This window comes from Rana temporaria, chromosome 1, assembly GCF_905171775.1.
Source record: "Rana temporaria chromosome 1, aRanTem1.1, whole genome shotgun sequence".
Classification (NCBI taxonomy): Eukaryota; Metazoa; Chordata; class Amphibia; order Anura; family Ranidae; genus Rana; species Rana temporaria.
The window spans coordinates 61,612,233-61,629,673 of record NC_053489.1 but is presented as its reverse complement, the minus strand read 5'-3'; the positions used below and the strand labels follow the sequence as shown (position 1 = coordinate 61,629,673).

The 17,441-nt window shown below is 43.0% G+C and overlaps 1 protein-coding gene across 1 annotated transcript in view; it reads left to right on the top strand.

The window, feature by feature from the left end:
* Positions 1-1,261: 1,261 nt before the first annotated feature.
* LIFR (LIF receptor subunit alpha) overlaps positions 1,262-17,441 on the top strand; it is a 134,673-nt gene continuing 118,493 nt past the window's right edge. The window contains exon 1 of the mRNA XM_040338585.1: positions 1,262-1,389. The gene's annotated coding sequence lies outside the window, so the exon portion shown is untranslated. The remainder of the gene's footprint in view (positions 1,390-17,441) is intronic.

The following is a 17,441-nucleotide window of genomic DNA, read 5'->3' as shown; positions in this document are numbered from 1 at the left end:
GCAACTGTGCCATCAAATGCAGCCACTGTACCCCATCAAATGCTGCCAGTGTGCCCATCAATTGCTGCTACTGTGCCCCATAAGATATTGCCAGTGTGCCCATCAATTGCCGCTACTGTGCCCCATCAGATGCTGCTAGTGTGCCAATCAATCGCTACTACTGTGCCCCATCAGATGCTGCCAGTGTACCGATCAATTGCCGTCACTGTGCCCCATCAGATGCTGCCAGTGTGCCCCTTCAATTGATGCTACTGTGCCCCATCAGATGCTGCCAGTGTGCCCATCAATTGCTGCTACTGTGCCCCATCAGATGCTGCCTGGCATTTACCTGTCTCGGAGCGGGTCAGTGGCGGTGTCCTGCACGTCCTCCATGTATTCTTCCATCCTCCATTTTCCTTCCACTTCACAATTATGTGCCAATTTGTGTTGGTCTATCACATAAAATCCCAATAAAATACATTTATGGTTTGGTTGTACAATGACAAAATGTGGAAAATTTCAAGGGGTATGAATACTTTTTCAAGCTACTGTATACACACAGCATGCACATACAATACACATGGTGTTCTATACACACACAAGCATGCACATACACATGGTGTTCTATACACACGGTGTTCTATACACACACACAGCATGCACATACACACGGTGTTCTATACACACACAGCATGCACATACACATGGTGTTCTATACACACACATGCACATACACATGGTGTTCTATACACACACATGCACATACACACGGTGTTCTATACACACACATGCACATACACACGGTGTTCTATACACACACACACAGCATGCACATACACACGGTGTTCTATACACACACACAGCATGCACATACACACGGTGTTCTATACACACACACAGCATGCACATACACACGGTGTTCTATACACACACAGCATGCACATACACACGGTGTTCTATACACACACACAGCATGCACATACACATGGAGTTCTATACACACACACACACAGCATGCACATACACATGGAGTTCTATACACACACACAGCATGCACATACACATGGAGTTCTATACACACACACAAGCATGCACATACACATGGAGTTCTATACACACACACAGCATGCACATACACATGGAGTTCTATGCACATATACATACATACACACACACAACAATATATGCATACACAACATGCACATACACATGGAGTTCTATACACACACACAGCCCAGCCTGCTCTGTCTCCTCCCTGTAGTGGGCGGGGCGCAGTGTTCCCCGGGCAGTGACGTCACCGTCTCCCGTGCTGTGGTCAGGGATGAGGACAATGTAGAGATCCCGGAGTGACTCATCTCCCCGCTCACCCTGCGGACATCTCCACCGACTGACAGCGGAGCGCCGTGCCATGTGAGTCACTGGGGACCGGGGGGACCGGGGTTGCATGACCCGGGGGGAGGCCCGGCGGTGCTGGCTGGGGATCGGCGTACGTTGTGCTGGGACTGTGTACGGGATTTACCGAGCATGGGGACTGATCATCATATACACCGACCCGGGACCTGTCCCAGTACTCAGCACCGATTACCGCCCCCTGATCACAATCTGTTCATGGATCTTATACATTGTATGTAGATTGTCAGCTCCCAGGATCACTCATCTGTCCCTGGAATGATCCTTCCTTAACGGGCCACTGAGTTCTACCTCCTCACCCGATCCCTGCTTCCATCAGATGCCTATTTATTATTTACGTTTATGGATACGTTGTAGAATGTCAGATCCCAGGACAGTCGGCTCTGTTTTTATAAACTTGCTTTATTATTATTATTATTATTATTATTATTATTATTATTATTATTATAAAATTATATATTGTTACATTGTTTGTAGAATGTCAGATCCCAGGATAGTCAGCTCCCCCTTTTTTTTTTTTTATATATATTTTTTTATAAACATGCTTTTATTTATTATTAAAACATAAATATATAATATATTTTTTTATATATAATAAATAATAGCACGTTTATAAAAAAAAAAAAAGAGCTGACTGTCCTGGGATCAGAAGTCTACAAACAATGTAACAATAAAATGTAAAAATATAATTTTTTTTTTTTTTTTTACATTTATTGTTACATTGTTTGTAGAATGTCACATCCCATGACAGTCCCAGGATCACACATCTGTCCCTGATCCTCCTCAGTACTGGTCCCTGATCTCTAATTGACCCCTTTCTATATCAATGCTGTTTTTATAAGCTTTATTATTATTATGTTTATACATTTGATACATTGTTTGTAGAATGTTAGATCCCAGGGTACTACATCTGTCCCTGATGCTCCTCTGTACTGACCCCTGATCTCTAGCTTACCCGCTTCTATAGCCACTCTGTTTTTATAATATATATATATATATAATTCATTTTTTTTTATTATTTTACATTTATTAATACATTGTAGAATCCCAGATCTATCCCAGTTCTGATCCCGACCTCTAACTGACCCCCTTCTTCTACATCAACTGGTTGTTATAAACTTGCTTTTTTAACATTTATTGATACATTGTAAGGAAAATGTCAGATCCCCAAAGACCGTCCCAGGATCCTAGATCTGCCCCTTGTATTTTCGTCCCATATATATATATATATATATATATATATATATATATATATATATATATATAAACTAAATCACTTCTTTCTTACTGACCCCTTTCTCCATTCATTATGTCTCAATAGTTTTTTTTGTTTCTTACTACTGTTGATACATTGTATGCAACATGTCAGATCTCCAAGCACAGTTCCAGGTTTAGAGGTCTTTCCCTTTTTTTTTTTTTTTAATTGGCTTATTTATTGACACCATCTCTACCCTAAGACCTGGTTCACCACTGCTAATTTCTGTGTTTTGGATGTGATTTTTTTTGCATAGTGTTTACATGCGTCTTTGATGTGTTTTTAGTGCATTTGTTTACCCTTTTTGTTTTTTTTTTACACTTGAAAAATCTCAATGTGCATTCCGGTGTGTTCTTTTTGGTTTATATACTTGTATTCTAATGTGTTTACATGCATTTTGCTGCATTCCTTTCAATATAGAAAAATGCAGCAGGTTCTACTTTTTGTGGACTGCTCTGGTGTTAACTATGGCCACTGGAATCCATTATATACGCCATGCATGTGTTTTTCATGCAGATTTAAAATGCACCTGACTGCATCTAATGTGAACCAGCTTTCTATCTTTATAAGCTGACTACGTTTTAATTATTTTAATTTTTTTTAAACCGCAAAGAATGCAAAAATCTGGTGCAGCTCTGCATAGAAACAGATCAGCTTCCAGGTTTTATTGGCAACACTCAAGCTGAAGTTAGATTGGTTTCTATGCAGAGCTGCACCAGATTTTGCAATATCCGGATTTAGTAAATCGACCCAAGTAGTGTGTTACCAATATAAAGTCCCCGGATCTGTCCTGGTATTATAGCCCCTGTTTCCCAATACTGACCACTTTATTTCTTATCTCCCCCCTCTATATGTACAGTAAAACCTTGGTTTGAGAGTAACTTGGTTTGAGAGCGTTTTGCAAGACAAGCAAAATGTTTTAATAACTTTTGCCTTGATATACAAGCGATGTCTTGATATAAGAGTAGCGTCATGTCACAACTGAGTATAAAAGAGAAGAGAGGAACCTCTAAGTGTAGTAATATGGTTACAATTAATGAAGGTACAACATTTAGCAACTTATTGCTACACTTAGAGGCGCCTCTCTTCTCTTTTATACCCTGTAAAAAAATGCTTTGATATACAAGTGCTTTGGATTACAAGCATGTTTCTGGAACGAATTATGCTTGCAAACCAAGGGCCAGATTCACAGAAAAAGTACGCCGGAGTATCTGCTGATTCTCCGGCGTACTTTCAAATTTGCCGCCTCGTATCTTTATTTTGAATTCACAAACAAAGATACAACGGCATTTGGCTAAGATCCGACAGGCGTACGGCTTTGTACGCCTTCGGATCTTAGGATGCAATACTTCGGCGCCCCCTGGGTGGAGTTTGCGTCGTTTTCCGTGTCGGGTATGCTAATTAGCTGTGTACGGCAATCCACAAAGGTACGCGCGGTCGTCGCATTCTCTTACATCGTCGCTAGTCGGCTTTTCCCGTCGTAAAGTTGCGACTGCTATTTAGGTGGTGTAAAAATAGACAGGCCATGTTAAAGTATGGCCGTCGTTCCCGCGTCGAATTTTAATTATTTTTGCGTAAGACGTACGGTAATAGGAAAGAACGTAACGCACGTCGCAGTTCAACGCCATTTCGCGCTAAGCGCGTCAGGAAATTTCAAAACGGAGCATGCGCAGTACGTTCGGCGCGGGAACCCGCCTAATTTAAATGATACACGCCCCATTTGAATTAGGCGGGCTTGCGCCGGACGGCTTTACGCTATGCCGCCGCAAGTTTACAGGCAAGTGCTTTGTGAATCAAGCACTTGCGCTGAAAACTTGCGGCGGTGTAGCGTAAATGACATGCGTTACGCCGCCGCAAATGTATGTGAATCTGACCCCAAGGTTTTACTGTACTCTGTTTTTTATAAGCTTTGTTTTTCTTTTTTTTATTAATATTTATTAATGTTTTTAATACAGTTCATGTAAAATGCCAGATCTCCAGGGTCAAATCCAGGATCACAGATTAGTTCGTTTTTAAAACTGGTTATTTATGTCAAACTGCCCTTCACTTCCCACCGTTCTTAATTTTAAATAAAATTTTTATTATTTAACACTTTTTTTTATTATTATTATTTTTTTGTGTCCTATTTTTATTTGTATCTATTATTGCCTATTTTTGTTAGTTTGTTTCACTTTTTTAGAATGGTGAATTATATAATAAAGACATCCCTTCAGGGACTGTAAGGTCCCGGAGGTATTGCAGGTCTGGACTGAGTGTGATGGGATTGCTAGACTTTCTCAGCAGCAGACTGTCCCTGGGAATGACGTTACAATGTGACAGTTATGTAAACACTTTCCCATGCATTGGGGACTCCGCCGCCATGGTTATTGTCCCCCCCCCCCCCCTCTGTTTGTACTGATGTTTTATCGTGATATCATTGTTCTGTGTATATGCAGTGTTGTGTACTTGTTGATGGATCGTTATTTTGTGACGTTTTTGCTAAGTGCTCCCAGGGACGATGGTGTTTTAGAAATAAATAAAATCCTCTGGATCCGCAGTCTCATGTAATAGGAATAATTGCCAACTGTCTGATATAAGAAATGTGTTTGTGGAAATTGTTGCCTCTGGAAATCTTCCTGGCGTACGTTATTGGCCAGAAGCGCCATAGAAATGTTCTGCGTGCTAGAATCCGTTTTTAACATTTTTTAGTTATCTAAGACTTTCTTTCACACAGGAATGTGAATGTTTATAAACCTTTATTTCTAAATGTGTATAAAGGAAATATGTAATGATTTTTCAGTGGTATAAGGCTAGATTCACACTTTTGCGGCCGTTTTTTTGTGTGTGATTATTTATCTTTAAATGCATTTTTGATGCGTTTTTTGTCCTCTGCCATTGAAGTGTACATGGTGAAAAAAAGCACAATTTTGTGCCAAAAGCAGCACATGTGCCTTTTCCCAAGTCGCACAGATGTGTATTAATTGCATATGGGATTCCTCTTTATTGCACAAAAAATTACATTACAGGTGTGAATGAGGACTAAGACCCAGTTCACACTGGGGCGACACGACAGGCGGCTCAGCCGCCTGACGTGTCGCGTCCCATTCAATGCTACAGAACCGTTCTAATAGGAGCGACGCAAGTCGCTCCGACTTAGAAAAAAGGTTCCAGTACTACTTCTGGGGCGGCTTGGGGCGACCTGCATTGACTTCTATACAGAAGTGGTTTTGCAAATCGCCTCTGAAGTCGTCCTCAGGAGAGTCGCCGCGGGAGTGTGAACCGACTCTAAGGCTGCGTTAGTACCTGTGCAACTTATTGTGCATTGCACAACGAATATTAAAGGAGTTAAAGAAAAAAATGTTTTCACCTTAATGCAATCTATGCATTAAGGTGAAAAAACATCTGATGATGCCGGCCCCCCTCGAGCCCCCGTTTTACTTACCTGACCCCTCGAAAGTCCCGCGCTCGGTCCCAAGATCCTCTTCGCCGCTCAGCCTGGCCGCTGATTGGCTAGAGCGGATAGATTGGGCAAGCTTGGCGTCTCCCCGCAGGGATGTAGTCCCAAGGGAGGGGCGAGAACGCTGACTAACCCCCAGCCAGAACTGCTCAGATGACGGGAGCCAGCTTACTGAGGAGAAACAGGAAGTGAGAAATTCAGACAAAGGACAAAGACCCTCAGCGGCTCTCCCCTCCCCCCCCTACAATGTGTAACCCCCTAGGAGAAGCGCTCTCCTGGGGGTTACCTTGCAGACGAGCTCCCGAGTCCAGCATTTGCGTCCAAAGGCACAGAATGTAGGACTCGGCACCCGTGTTATTGGATTTGATTGACAGCAGCGGGAGCCAATGGCTGCGCTGCTATCAATCTATCCAATCAAGAGCCGAAAACTCCGGGCACAGAGGAAGAGCTTGTTACTGCCGTGGGAATCACAGGAGGTGAGTTAAACGGGGGGGGGGGGGGTGCTGGGGGGCAATAAGATGAAAAAACAACCCCTCTAAGGTTTGACCTCCTATTTATTACAAGGTTTTAGTAAAATTTGAAGACAAAAATCTGCAGAAAATCTAATAGTGTCTACGGGGTCATAAAATGCTACTACCTGGATCGCTGTATATCGACTATCTATGGGATTGCTGTGTGTACATACAATAATTATAGGATCACTATATAAATACTCTAACTATAGGATGACTGTGTACATGCAATAACCTATAGGAAGGCTGTGTATGTGTAATATATACATACACTGTAGGATTTCTGTATACAGACTATGACTATAGAATTACTATATGTATATAATCTAACTATAGGATGACTGTGTACATACAATAACTATAAGATGTCTTTATATATACTGTACAATGACCATAGGATTGCTGGTTTCATTCCATAACTATAGGATTGCGGTACACACACTATAATTATAGGATCACCGTGTACATGCTATAAAAGTGCCCACACACTAGTAGATTTTTGGATGAACGTTTTGTACAAAAACTCTCAGCACATCTGAGGACTTAGTGCGCGTCATTTGAAAGCACTTCAAATTTTCTTTTGTTTTTTTTTAAACGTTTATTTTTTTGCATCTAATGGACTTTTCAGAATGAAAGTTATATACAGAAATAGGTTTTGTTCCAGAAAAAACAAATCTATCCTTTTTCTCATTTTGAAAGTCAAAAATAAACATTGACTTGACATTTCAAATGAAATTCTAGCAGTGTATGGCCAGCTTTACTATAGGATTGCAGTAGATCAGGGGTCTCCAAACTTTTTCAAGCAAAGGGCCAGTTTATTGTCCTACAAACTTGAGGAGGGCCGGATTGTGGCTAGCAAGGGCAGAAAATGTCACAGGCCCGGCATGAGTGAGAATAAATATGACCTTAGGGTTTGTGGTCAATAGGAGTAGTGTCCCTATTAGTGATGCCGCGTACACACGATCGGTTCGTCTGATGGACCGTTTTCATCAGACGAACCGATCGTGTGTGAGCCCCATCGTTTTTTTATCCATCAGTGAAAAAAAACTAGGCACTTGTTTTAAAATTATCTGATAGTTAAAAAACTGATAGAAAAAAATGATCGTCTGTGGGCACGTCCATCAGTTAAAAATCCACACATGCTCAGAATCAAGTCGACGCATGCTTGAAAGCATTGAACGTCATTTTTCTCAGCACGTCGTTGTGTTTTACGTCACCGCGTTCTGACACGATCGTTTTTTTAACTGATGGTGTGTAGGCAAGACTGATGAAAGTCAGCTTCATCGGATATCTGATGGAAAAATCCATCAGACCGTTTTCATTGGATGGACCGATCGTGTGTACGTGGCATAAGAGGAATAGTATCCCATCATTGGTATCGGTGGAGGTAATAGTGCCCCATTTTTGGTGTTAGTGGGAGGAATAGTGCTCCATTTTTGGTGTTAGTGGGAGGAATAGTGCCCCATTTTTGGTGTTGGTGGTAGGAATAGTGCCCCATTTTTGGTGTTGGTGGGAGGAATAGTGCCCCATTTTTGGTGTTGGTGGGAGGAATAGTGCCCCGAGGGCATATAATGGCTATTAAAGGGCCACAGTTTGGAGACCCCTGCAGTAGATGAACTATAGCAGGGGTGCCCAACCTTTTGAAGAGCAAGGGCCACTTAAGAGACTTGGTAACTGGTCGTGGGCCACAATAAGTGTAGTGGACGGAAGACAGATCCGCGTCTGCTCTGTTTATGCAGAGTGGACACGGACACAGCCCACTCAACTCTGTGGGCCCTCCCATCCGATCCAACCAGATGGAAGGGGATGGATCTGTTTTTGTGGATCAGATTGGAGGTAGGTGGGTGTGCTCTGCTATCTCCGCAGCCCCTTGCTTCCTCTACCGCTGACTTCATTCAAAACACTGATGCTCTGGGATGGCTTGAGAACCTGCTATCCCAAAGCAGGAGGTCGCGGGCCACATTAGAAGGCTCCGCGGGCCACATCAGAAGGCTCCGTGGGCCACATGTGGCCCCCGGGCCACTGGTTGGGCACCCCTGAACTATAGGATGGCTGTAAATGTACTAGACCTTTAGGATCATCATATACATATTTATACTATTTGGAGTCTATGGAAGTGTCTTGTTTCGATCCCCAATGACAATGAATTATTAATTTGTGGGATAATTTTGCATGTAAAGTGCCATCTGTGTGTATATACTGTATGGAGTGATTTTGCTTTTATTTATTTCATAGGCACACATTTTATATTGGTTTAAGCAGAGATGATGTTGGGATTATCCTTGGTTTAAATCTTACATTTTATTGCAGCGTTTCTCCAGTTCCTAAGATGCAAGCACTAATATATTTCATTATTTAACACATGCATGCTCTCTAGTATAATTTATGACTGTTATTCAATCACTGTGGATATCATTGTGTTATGTGATTTGTGGTGGGAAGCAGATGACTTGCTGACTTTACTTTGGGTCAATGACTGCCTGTGACATCTGAGGATCTGATTTTCCTTGTAGACGTCTTCTGTTGTGTGTAACCTTCAGATAGCCGGGGATGTCTAATGGGTGACTAACATTCCTGATTTGGGGTTTGTGGTTGCAGAGTGAAGTAATATATAATTTATTTGGGCAATTCTGGAAATCGTAGCGGCTCTTTTAAGTGAAAATGTATCAGATTTTATCTGGGGCCGATCTGATGCATTATTTATCTAGTAATTATGTAAAGTGTGCTTTACTTGTACATTTTCTATACATTATTATTGACTGAATGTGTGAGTGGTTCTCTTATTTAATTGGATGTCTACCATGTTTTTCTCATATGACTTTTTCTTTTGGGAACTAATGTCCCTTGCTTTGGAAAGTGGCAGCGTTCAAAAAAAATATCCTAGAAGTGGGCATAATTTTGGAGGTCATATGGTATTCTATGTGGGGGCAGTATGTGTAGACAGGGCTGATCCGCCCTATAGGCTCACTCAGGGCCGCCATCAGGAATTATGGGGCCCCTTACACAGCTTCAGGCATGGGCCCCCTAAGGCAGAGAATCGGGGGGGGGGGGTGCTGTCGCCTGAAATTGAGAAGCAGGGGGGGGCTGCCGCGAATTGAGAATCGGGGGGGCCCTTTACAAAAGAAAGAAATAAAGAAAAATATATATAAAAAAAGGGGTCTTTTTTTTTATTAAGAAATTACAAAAAAGGGGGGGTTGCCATCCGGGACCTCTGCGCCCTTTTAATAATAAAAAAATACACACACATATATATATATATATATAAAGGGGGTTTGCCACATGGGGCCCTTTAATATATATATATATATATATATATATATATATATATATATATATATATATATATATATATATATATATATATATATATATATATATATATATATATATGGGGGTTGCTATCCGGGGACCTCTGGGTCCTTTAATTATAATAATACATACATACATACAAAAATATATATAAAAAAAGGGGGGGTTGTCATCTGGGGATCTCCGGACCTCTAAAAAAAAAAAAAAAAAAAAAATGGCCCTTTAATATAAAATAAAAATATATTCAATATATATTTTTTTTTATTTAAAAAAAAAATGGGGGGTTGTCATTTGGGGCCCTTTTTTGTTTAAAGGGGGTTGCCATCCGGGCCCCTGGGGACCTCCGGGCCCCTTACAGGTGTACTGCCTGTACCCCCCTGATGGCGACCCTGGGCTCACTATGCAAGCCGCTTGGGGCCCCAACAAAGCTGCAGAGGGCCCCCAAATGACTAGAGGCCCCGTTTGGTGAGAAGTAATTTTCGGCCCCTCACCCCCTCTTAACTCGCTGGCTGCATGGGAGAAGAGGTAAGGAGTCAGCACCCCCCGCTCCTCACTTTAATGTAAGATGTCATTTTCGACAGCAGAACATTGCCTTCCCCCGCTTAATCTTTAATGTGACATTTCATTTTCTGCAGGTTTCCCCCCCCCCCCCCCCCCCCCCCCCGCTTCCCAACTTTAATGTAATTTTGCTTAGGGCCCCAGGGAGATCAGGATCGGCACTGTGTGTAGATACTGGTGAGCTGACCTAAAGTGTTTTGTATAGTCACTGTCACTCCTGAGCGTAGCACTTTTTGACCAAAAAATTTTTTGGGGTGTTTTGCCACTTTCTGCCACTGTCAGATTCCAAACACTGTAAAAAAGAATACACATTGTGTTGGAAATGTTTATACCTCACTTAAATGATTAAAGTGGAGTTTCCATCAAAAATATAACTTATAAAATATATTGTAGCTTAGACCTGAAAAAGGAAAAAAAATGTTTTACTCACCTCGAAATGCCTGTTGCTATGCGGTCCCACGAAATCTGCCTTCCTATTCACCTCGGATCCTGATGTCAAGTCCCAGGATGCCGTGCGCTTCCCCTGTGTCTCCCGGCTTGTTGATGTTTATGGGTTGCCATCACAACGGCGTGCACTGTGATGGCAACCCAAGTGTTTGATGGCGCGGCACTGCAGTTTTATTGCGGACGCACGAGAATGGGGCAGGGCGGGACGGGACGGGCGGCCCTTTCAGCTTAGTCATCCACACTATTCCCGGAAGTAATTGCTTGTGGGCTTCACAATGCCCACAAGCAAAATGAGAACGTTCTGCAGAACAACAATATAAAGTGTTCCTTTTGAATAACTCGGCGGAACTTTTTTAAATAGTAAGTGACACTATATTGACATTTACAACGAGAGATGAAAGCAGATATGTTTAAAAATTGAAAAATGTGATGGGAACCCCGCTTTAAAGCGGGGGTTCATAGAAAAAATATTCTAGCAAGAAAGCCAGAACACAAAGAAGGACTAGATGGAAAAAATACTGACTAGATGATTATCTGAAAATACAAAATTTAATAATATTAAAATTACATATGAATAATCATGTAATTTTAATATTATTAAATTATGTATTTTCAGATAATTATCTAGTCAGTATTTTTTCCATCTAGTCCTTCTTTGTGTTCTGGCTTTCTTGCTAGAATATTTTTTCTATTTATGGAAATCTGACCTATTTACATATGTTATGTTATATTGTGTTAAGCCTCATATTTTCATACCTACTAAAAGCGGGGGTTCACCCTAAAAAAATAAAATAAAAATTCTACCATGTCATCCAGCATACTAGCGCGAGCTACAGTATGCCTTTATTTTATTTTTTTGCGCCGTACTCCCAGTTTAATCTCGTAGTTACGTTTCAGAGTCCCCGCGAGGAGTAGGCGTTCCTAGGCAGAGGGGAACATGATTGACGGCCGGCTATCGCGCGTCACGCTTCCCGAAAATAGCCGAAATAGGACTTGGCGTGAAGAGCCGAGTCCTACTCCGGCTAATTTCCAGAAGCGTGACGCGCCATAGTCGGCCGTCAATCATGTTCCCCTCAGCATAGGAACGCCCATTCCCCGCGGGGAGTCTGAAACTTAACTATGGGATTAAACTGTGAGTACGGCGCAAAATAAATAAATAAAGGCATACTGTAGCTCACGCTAGTATGCTGGATTTAATGGTAGAAATGTGTTTTTAAGGGTGAACCACCGCTTTAATGATACATAAAATAAGTGATTAAAACCTTTTGTCCATATAAGAATTAAAACGAAAGATAACGGTGCGAAAAGAGAAAACAATTAAATTTATTTATACAGAAAAGAAACTTGTATTAATCCGATATTGGTAACTATAACAAATGATACCACCTTTAAAACAAAGATGTTACCGATGATACCCAGTAATACAAATAGGAATGTTGCTCCAATGGACACATCAGTATATCAGGACAAGTTGTAGGAAAGGAAAAGTTACAGAAAACACGAAGGAAATTAAAGAGGTATATTTACTAAGAGTACGTCACCATGATCCTGAGATCGGATCTGACAAAATATCCACCACGGAATTTACTAGGCCCTGGTCTCAAAAAGGCAGAGAAACCCTGCACTGGATAATATCTAGAACACTAATGATAGGCTGAGCTTGGAGGCTACTTTGGATTCTGCTCATCAGGTTGTTTTAGTAATCATTACTTCAACATTACCCTTTCCTTATGTAGCGCCTGTGTACTTCCAAGTACCGGTGCTATTAAAAGTTAAGGGATAATCAGAGTGTAATTGACTCTGATTCTAATTGTAATTATTCGTTAGGGCCTCTGTTTCAGCTGGGCTGTGCTGTGGGCTCATTCTGTTGTTACCGGGTGCTGTACCACCCCGGGGCGACAGGTGGCACCAGTGGAGACCAGACTGAGGTGCCTTTTGCCAGCAGCCAATCAGGAGGGAGTTTCCCTCGCGGGGCATGCTGGGGGAGGGTACTTCTAGAGCAGACGCCATTGAGGCGGGGTTCTTTTCCGGTGTGGCGCCCACCTTTAGGGTGACCACACATCACAGCTCCCCGGCGAGATGGCGGGGTGCACGTGCCACGTGGTGTTCCTGGTTACGGGACCATGTTGGCCCGGAACATTTGAAGCTGTGGTGGAGCCCCAGTAATCGACTGGTTCCCCAATCCTGAGGAAAGATCCCAAGCAAGATAGCTGTTCGGTGGGGAGTCAGCCTGAGGAGAGGCAGGCAATCCAATAGGGCCTCGACAATCCATCGGGGATCAAGGTAACCGGACACTGAAAGGGGTGCATGTCAGCCACCTGTCAGTCGGTGACCCAATTGAGAACTACCTGAAGGAAATCCAGGCACAAATATTACTAAGGAGGATTTCTCCGTGATCTAAGTTCTAGGGAGGGTCTGTGGCAGAGACTTGTTTCCCTCACAGTTCTGAGTGATACTCTGGCTGCCAGGTCAGTGTGAGAGGCCTGTCCAGGTACACTATACCCACTCCGGCTGGAGTGGCGACGTGAGTAAAGTGTCGTTGGAAGCAGGACTGCTTCCGTACTGTTAAGCCTGAATCTGCTATTTCTTCTCCTCATCCATCTTTGCTATCTACCTCAAGTTTTAGGCTAGGTTCACACCTAAGCGAATTGAGTGCGGTTTCAACCGCATCCAAATCGCAGGACATTTTAAAATACATTGTTTTCAATGAGGCTGGTTCACATATGTGCGATGCATCCGCACTGCGTATTGCCTCCAAACCGCATGCGGTTTTTATGTCTTGCGGTGCGGCTCAGGTGCGAATTCAGTCCCATTATCTTCTATGGGTACGCATCTAATTCGCACATGTGTTCAGTTCTCTGCATGAATTTCTCTCATTCAGCTCAATACAATTCTCCCCCACTCTCCTCTCACCCGGAACTCCTCCCAGGTCTCCAAATTCGCACCTGATCTGCAGCTAAACCGCAGTTGATCTGCAGAACACCCACTAGAGAAATCTGCAACGACAACGCAGCTCAAAAAAGCAACGCACTAGTGTGATTCCGGCCTTACTGTTTACTGTGTTGGGTAAAATAAAAGCACAAGAAAAGACACCTGCTGTGTGGACATTCCATTACTTTGGCTCTCATCAACTACCCTAGACGGCGGAGTCACAGAGGTAACATGCCACCCAATCTATAACCAGCGGCTCCTTCGGGGGTGAGCGCTGCACTTAGTGCAGGGGTTCCCAACCTTTTGAAGGGCTATCTTGCTTGGGATCTTTCCTCGGGATTTTGAAGGGCTATCTTGCTTGGGATCTTTCCTCGGGATTGGGGAACCAGTCGATTACTGGGGCCCCGCCACAGCTTTAAATGTTCTGGGCCAACATGGTCCCGGAACCAGGAACACCGCGTGGCACGTGCACCCCGGCCTGGTAGGCCATCTCGCCGGGGAGCCGTGATGTGTGGGCGCCACACCGGAAAAGAACCCCGCCTCAATGGCGTCTGCTCCAGAAGGGCCACTTAAGCAACTTGGTAACTGGTCACTGGCCACAATCAGCGGAGGGAGCGGATGGCAGGTCCATGTCCACTCTGCATATGCAGAGCAGACACGGACACAGCCGGATCGGATTGGAGGTAGGACACAAGTCGGTTTACATCTGCCACTCCTTGGAGGTGAATGGAGGGTCCAATTGGGTCGGACTGACAGTGTGAAAGGATTCCATGGCTGCTTTCACACTGATTAGCTGCGGTTTACCCACACTGCGGGTGCAACGCAGTGTACCTTTTGGCTTTTCTGCACTTTGCAATAGACTTCTATTATATTCTGCAAATTTGGTGCACTTTCAGAAAGCTCACCAAACTCGCAGGAAATAACAGAAGTCTATGGCTCAGTGCAGGTACCCCGCAGGTGCGCTGCTCTGCATCTGAGGATTAGTTTGAAAGCAGCCCAGTAACCACCGCAGAACAGATATGCCCATATAGACACTGTGATTTTAGTAATAAACTGACCTTTAATAACCGTATTCTATACCATCCTGGAGCAGGAGGTCGTGGGCCACATCAGAGGGCTCTGCGGGCCACTGATTGGGCACCCCTGCCTTAGTGCATACCTGAAGAATAATAATGTTCATTAATGAGTGACCAGAGTCGAGCAATGTGAAAATGCAGTCAATGATTAGCCAGCAAGTCAACAAGCGGTGACTGGGGAACCTGTATTGTGATCATAAAGCCAAGAACAAATAAATATTATAGCTTACCAGTCCTACAATTCTTTTATTATTAGTGCCTCTCCCTCTCCTGCATTAGATTTTTTTTCTTTTTTTTTTCCCCCCCACCATCTTTTATAGGGGTGGACTGGTAACGATGATGGCAGAGTTATCAGTTTACTGGATTATTGACAGGATTAACACATGGCTGCCAGGGGCGGACTGACAATTTATGGGGCCCCGGGCAATAGATTATGGGGCCACACACACCCTGAAAAGATACTGGAGAGGCGGGGCAGCTATAATCTTGGGATTTAAAAAAACACAGATTTTTACATACTGTCCCTGGTTTACTGATGCTGGCAACCCTGATGGGGCCCCCTAGTGGCGATGCCCGAATGGTCAGTCCGCCCCTGGTGGCTGCATTTGTTTTCAACTTTCGGCAGAAACAGAAAATTCTGATTTATTTTTGCCAGAAATGCGTATCCTTCTCATTTCCTGTGAGCTTTAGGCTAGGTTCACACCTATGCGAATTGAGTGCGGTTTAAACCACATCTAATTCGCAGGACATTTCAAAATACATTGTTTTCAATGAGGCTGGTTCACATATGTGCGATGCATCCGCACTGCGTATTGCCTCCAAACCGCATGCGGTTTTTATGTCTTGCGGTGCGAATTCAGTCCCATTATCTTCTATGGGTACGCATCTAATTCGCACATGTGTTCAGTTCTCTGCAGGAGTTTCTCTCATTCAGCTCAATACAATTCTCCCCCACTCTCCTCTCACCCGGAAGTTCTCCCAGGTCTCCAAATTCGCACCTGATCTGCAACTAAACCGCAGTTGATCTGCAGAACACCTTCTAGAGAAATCTGCAACGACAACGCAGCTCAAAAAAGCAACGCACTAGTGTGATTCCGGCCTTAAAGTGATATTTAACTCCTCCTCAGTTTTTAAGCACTTGTAGCTTCTTTAGCTTTTAATCTTCACCTATGCTGGGGTTTTGGTAGAACATAAGCTCAATAATGGCATGCAATGCCAAGCTGCGGTTTCCAAAGCGAGGAAAGTCCTTTTCTTGTATAAGAGAGGTATGGACTCCAGAGACAGAGATATAATTTTGCCCCTGTACAAATCATTAGTAAGACCTCATCTGGAATATGCAGTTCAGTTTTGGGCCCCAGTTCTCAAAAAGGATATCGGGGAACTGGAGAAAGTGCAGAGAAGGGCAACCAAACTGATAAGAGGAATGGAGGAGCTCAGCTATGAGGAAAGATTAGAAGAACTACATTTATTCACTCTTGAGAAGAGGAGATTAAGGGGGGATATTATCCACATGTACAAATATATAATACGGAAAGGTTTCTTCACAGTAAGAGCTGTGAAAATGTGGAACAGACTCCCTGCAGAGGTGGTTCTGGCCAGCTCAGTAGATTGATTTAACCCCCCCTGGCGGTATTCCTGAGTCTGACTCGGGGTGAGATTTTTTGGCTACGATCGGTAACCCCCGAGTCAGACTTGGGCTCGCCTCGCTGAATCCACAGGCTTAGTTTACTTACCTTGTCCCTGGATCCAGCGATGCCACCTCGCTGCGTGAGCGAGCGGGACCTCCTGTGCCGCCGATCTCAGTTCCCTGCGACGTTACGACGCACGGGGGCGGAGAAGGGCGCCAAATCCTAAAAGGTAAACAAACACATTACATACAGTATACTGTAATCTTATAGATTACAGTACTGTATGTAAAAAATACACACCCCCCTTGTCCCTAGTGGTCTGCCCAGTGCCCTACATGTACTTTTATATAATAAAAACTGTTCTTTCTGCCTGCAAACTGTAGATTGTCCATAGCAACCAAAAGTGTCCCTTTATGTCAAAAATGGTTTTAGAGCAGCTAGAAAACAGCGATAATAAGTTATAATCACTTGCAGAATTGTGCGATAGCGATTTGTGGGGAAATTCGTCATAAAAAAATAAAAGTAATGACAGCGACAATTCTACAACTGAGCAAATTTCAGTGATTTTGAGTTGATTACATTATTGAATAATTTTTATTAGAATGATATTATTATTTGTTATAATTATTTATAATTATTTTATTTTGTTTTTAAAAAAAAATTCATACCCGGGATGCCTACTAGACTCTCTTGTTTGGACAGATTTAAGTGAGTTATTCCTAAGAATTACAGGCCTACAGTATAAAACGCCAAATTTCTTTGCAAATAATGGTACCGCTTTCAGCACCTTTTTTCTGAAAGAATCATACCGCCAGAAAGGCATAATTTCCTAAATGTACAAAATATAACTGAGTACTAACATTTATAGGTAAAGTTGATCCAGGGAAATCCAATTGCCTC